This window comes from Suricata suricatta, chromosome 5 (genome assembly GCF_006229205.1).
Source record: "Suricata suricatta isolate VVHF042 chromosome 5, meerkat_22Aug2017_6uvM2_HiC, whole genome shotgun sequence".
NCBI classification, from domain to species: Eukaryota; Metazoa; Chordata; class Mammalia; order Carnivora; family Herpestidae; genus Suricata; species Suricata suricatta.
The window spans coordinates 71,737,049-71,742,080 of record NC_043704.1 but is presented as its reverse complement, the minus strand read 5'-3'; the positions used below and the strand labels follow the sequence as shown (position 1 = coordinate 71,742,080).

Below are 5,032 nucleotides of genomic sequence, written 5' to 3'. Positions count from 1 at the left end.
CTGAGAACCGAGAGAGCCGGCTGACAGGGGGATGGGGGAGGACGGGGGCAGGACGCAGTGCCCCCCACCCGCTGCCCGGCTACCTGCACGTTAGTCACGAAGCAGCCTGGTTATTTTTTGGGTCTCCCAGCAGTGCTAACCAAGGTTCCCCAGGCTTTCTTGCCTTAAAGACTTTTTTTTTTTAAGTTTTATTTTAATCACCTCTAGTTCATCACCAAGTGCACTCCTTAATCCCGATCGCCTATTTCACCCATTCTCCACAACCTCCCCTCTGGTAACCATCAGTTTGTTCTCTATAGTTCGTGTGTTTCTTGGTTTGCTTCTCTCTCTATTTTCCTTTTGCTCATTTGTTTCTTTTCTTAAATTCCACATGAGTGAAGTGTGGTATTTGTCTTTCTCTTATTTTGCTTAGCATTATGCTCTGTAGCTCAATCCATGTGATTGCAAATGGCAAAATTTCCTTCCTTTTTATGGCTGAGTAATAGTCCATTGGGTATATATACTACATCTTTATCCATTCATCAGTCGATGGACACTTGGGCTGCTTCCATAGTTTGGCTATTGTAAATAATGCTGCTATAAACATAGGGACGCAGGTATCCCTTTGAATTCGTATGTTTGTATTCTTTGGGTACATACCCAGTATTTTGCTGGATCACAGAGTAGTTGTATTTTCAACTTCCTGAGGAACCGCCATACTGTTTTCCACAGCTGCACCCGTTCGCATTTCCACCAACAGTGCACGAAGGTTCCACATCCTCGCCAATACTTATTGTTTCTTATGTTTTTGATTTTAGCCATTCAGACAGATGTCAGTAATATCTCATTGTAGTTTTGATTTGTATTTCCCTGATAAGTAATGATGAACATCTACTCATGTCTGTTGACCCTCTGTATGTCTTCTTTGGAGAAATGTCTGCCCATTTTTTATTGGATTATTTGGGGGGTTTTGGTGTTGAGGTGTATAAGTTCTTTATATATTTTGGATATTAACCTTTTTTCAGATGTCATTTGCAAATATCTTCTCCATTTCAGTAGGTTGTCTTGTTGATTGTTTCCTTTGCTGTGCAGAAGCTTTTTATTTTGACATAGTCCTAATAGGTTGTTTTTGGTTTTGTTTCCCTTGCATCAGAGGACCTGTAGCAAAAATGTTGCTATGGCCAGTGTCAGAAAAGTTACTGCCTGTGCTCTCTTCTGTGATTTTTATGGTTTCAAGTCTCACATTTAGGTCTTTAATCCATTTTGAATGTCTTGTTTTAGAGACTTTGAGGGGTGGCAAATAAATGCCTATGAGCTCTCCTGACCCAGAAATTCTTCTCCAAGGTTACAGCCAAGGATCAAGCAGGAGCAGACTTGGGAAATGGGCAGGATATTCATTTTTCCAATCAGAAGAGAGTCCACCTTTGGAAGAGCCATCCACTCAGTTTATTAATAATCTCCTTTTATGGGTCTTGCATATCAAAAAAAGAAAAAGACACAGAAATTGCTTTGTGGTGGACTTTTTGAATGCCATGGCTTTTTTCTTTAATTTTTTAAATGTTTGTTTACTTTTTGAGAGATAGAGACTGAGTGTGAACAGGGAAGGGGCAGAGAGAGAGAGAGAGAGAGAGAGGGAGGGAGGAAGACACAGAATTCAAAGCAGGCTCTGGCCTCTGAGCTCTTAGCACTCAAAATCATGAACTGTGAGACCATAACCCGAGCCAAGTCTGACGCTCAACCAACTGAGTCGCTAGGTGCCCTCGTCAAGTGCCTTGAACTTCTTGATCATAGGTTGTGTGGATTAAGTTTTTGTATCTTATATGTACAAAATTCCCTGCTAGCTCTTGCCAAGAGGTCAAAAGAATAATTGAGCTAATAATAGCCACCATCAAAGGGCTGCCGGGCACTACTACACTAAGAGCTTTATGTGCATTATCTCCTTGCTCCTGTTCTCGGGGAGCTTGAACCTAGTGGAGAAGGCAAAATATTTATAGTGCCCGCTGCATCCCAAGTGAGAAATGCAGCAACCACAGTAGGAGAGTCAGAGAAAGGATCTCTAGTTCTGTTTTTTCCCATCAGAACTAGAGGTTAAAGTGTCCTGGAGGGTTGGCTCGCATCTCTTGTAGCCTGTTGATTTGTGGTTCTGAATGGCATTATTATTCTTGGAATGTCTGTCCTAGGAGACCAAGAGTAAGTCTTTCCTGCTCCAGATACCCAGAAAACTGTCTTTGCTTCCTACAATATTCATTCACAATGGTAATCATGATGACATTAATGAAAAAAACTAAATAAAAGTCAAATAGAAGAGAACGAAGTTTCTCTTCTAGCCCTTTTTCTTTTTGTGGGATGCATTTTCCACTCACATGTCTTTTGTGTCAATCTTTATGTTGATAACTCCTAAATTGTAATCTCCAGTTCCAACGTTCTCTCCCAAGATCTTCCCACTGAGATCCAGACTTTTGTTTTTGACTGTTGGCTGGTCAATCAACTCCTCCCAAGGTGGCTGCAATGCAGTGTCTCCTAAAATTGAATTCTTATCCTTTGTCCTGGCCAGTTTCTCTCCCTGTTTGGCTGTCACTATTCATGGAGAGACTTTACCCCTCACATCCAATTGGTCACCCATTCCCTCTGTTTCTAACTCGGAAACGTTTTCTTTGTCTTTTCTGCCACTGTCCTGGGTCTAGACTCATCAACTCATGTCTGGACCATTCAGTAGCTTCCTGTCTCTCTGTCAGGATTCTCTGTCTCCAATGTAGATTCCGCCCAGCAGCCACGGGCTTCTTTCTAAAATGTATATCGGATTGTCTCACTCCCTGCTTAGAGCACTTTCACGGCTTGCCATTGCCTTTCTTACATTAAAACCAGTTTCAACTGGTTTAAGGGTCCTCAGAGGCACCTGGTGAGACTCACTTCATCACCTCCTCATCCCAAGCAACTCCACTTTTAAATGTTTTCTACATTGAGATTCTTCATAGAATTTCTTTTGAGGAAGGCAGCTTCCACCCCTCAAAAAACAAAAACAAAACCCTTAGAAAACCAATGGCCCCGACAGATGTGTGGGGACAAGGCAGTCTTGGCAAATTGCACCAACAGCTCTAGAACGAGCTGGAAGGACCTAAGACTTCCCGTTGAAACCAATGTTGCTTTGCAGCTGAAAACAGATCACTTTTCATGCCAGCAAGGCTATAGCCCTGGCCGCATGGCCCAGGATTGGACCCCTCCCAACAGGCTGGTCAGGGCAGAGGGCGTCCGGGCACTTCTGGAGTACAACGTGCAGCCAGCCCTGCCATGGCCGAGCATGTCCCTCCTCAGGATGGTGACAGTCTGGGGGAACTCTGTGCTTTTTTTTTTTTTTTGAGCCTGCTCCATATGTGTTATGGACTTTATACACATCTCCTGCTCAATTGTAACAAAGCTAAGTTTAGTGTCAAGCAGGACACCAGGATTTCTGAGGAGACCTGAGGTGAAAGCAAGGAGCTGGGCGCTTTGTCATTTGGAGGAAAGAGTCTAGATGCCCCTTGTAGCCTGATCTTGCTCCAACCTCTCATCACTGTTACCTCCCACACTTGAACATGTGTCTACAAGTGTGTTTCATCCAGTTATTTTTTTGAAAGAGAGCTTTTTATTAATTTTATGTACAAAAAATTCAAAAGCACACACTTAGCCCAGTTTGGCGGCTGGTTCTTTAGCCTTTGCTTTTTCCATCTTGGCAACGAGATCTCCTGACTTCAGACCCAGGACATTAACTCCTCAGTGACAGTGGAGGTCATCATTTCTGTCATTGTAATTGGTCCTGATGACTTCCACCAGCTTAGCCAGAGGGCCTTTGTCTTCCAAGCTAACCTGTGCGAAGGTGACAGCGGTGTAGGTCTTCCTGTGGACCAGATGCCCCAGTCTGGCCTTTCCCTTGATAACGCAGTGGGGGACCCCCATTTTATGACACAGGGCAGGCAGGAAGACAACCAGCCCAATGGGATCCACGTCATGTGCAATCACTACCAGCTGAGACTTCTTGTTTTCCATCAAGGTGGTGCCAGGTTTTTTTTTTTTAATGTTTATTTATTTTTGAGACAGAGAGAGACAGAGCATGAGCCATGGAGGGGGAGAGAGAGAGGAGACACAGAATCTGAAACAGTCTCTGAACTGTCAACAAAGAGCCGGACACGGAGCTCGAACCCATGAACCGTGAGATCATGACCTGAGCTGAGGTCAGACCCTTACCTTAACTGACTGAGCCACCCTGGCGTCCCAGGTGGTGACAGTTTTAACCTCCGCTCAAAGGACAGGCGGCCTCCAAGTGGGGGAATCCCCTTTGCCGGCAGCTCTCTTCTCATCCCAGGTCAATAATATCTGCTTCTTCTCTTGCTTTGTCTCTGGTCTGTATCTGAGGGCAGCTTAAGCAGCTGAGTAGCTATTTGGCGGTCCAAGGCCTGGGTGAACTGGTGAATCATGAGAGGCACTTTTAGATGTTTCTAGAGGATGGCCCTTCGCCTCTGCAGCCAGATGTAGTAGGGCCATTTGAAAAAGCAGGTGAGGTCCCTTTGGGGCTGGATGTCCTATCTGATGGCAAAATTCTTGAACCTTTCCTCCAACAGGAGATTAACCACCCTTCTTCTTGGCCTCCTGCTTGTTGAGGACAGCAGGGGCTGGGGCCAGCTTCTTCCTCTTAGCCTTCTTGCCTTTCAGCAAGGAGAGTGGGTTTCATCTAATCTGTTCTGCTCACAGTTTCCCTAAACACAGAACAGATGCTCCCCACTCTATCCTCCCTCTATCAGAGGCCACCCTTATTTGCAATGGCCTCTCCTGTGCCGACCCCAATCCTCCCATCCCCAAGGCATTGCCTGGGCTCCCGTCCTCTGTCAGGGGCTCCCCACTGAAATCTCCACCTGTGGTGTTTTCCAGTCCACCTTGGGCTCCCTCTCCAACCACAGACAGGACAGGCTTCCATCTGGTCCTCTACCTTGGCGGCTGGGCCTGGCCTGGCAGCGAGCTAGTGCCTCCCCAACTTCTCCTGGCCTTGGTACATGACAGGGAGGGGATTTCCTGGGGGCCT

At 45.6% G+C, this 5,032-nt stretch overlaps 1 pseudogene; it reads right to left on the bottom strand.

The window, feature by feature from the left end:
• Window positions 1-3,639: 3,639 nt before the first annotated feature.
• On the bottom strand, window positions 3,640-4,674 carry LOC115291176 (annotated as a pseudogene).
• Window positions 4,675-5,032: the final 358 nt, after the last annotated feature.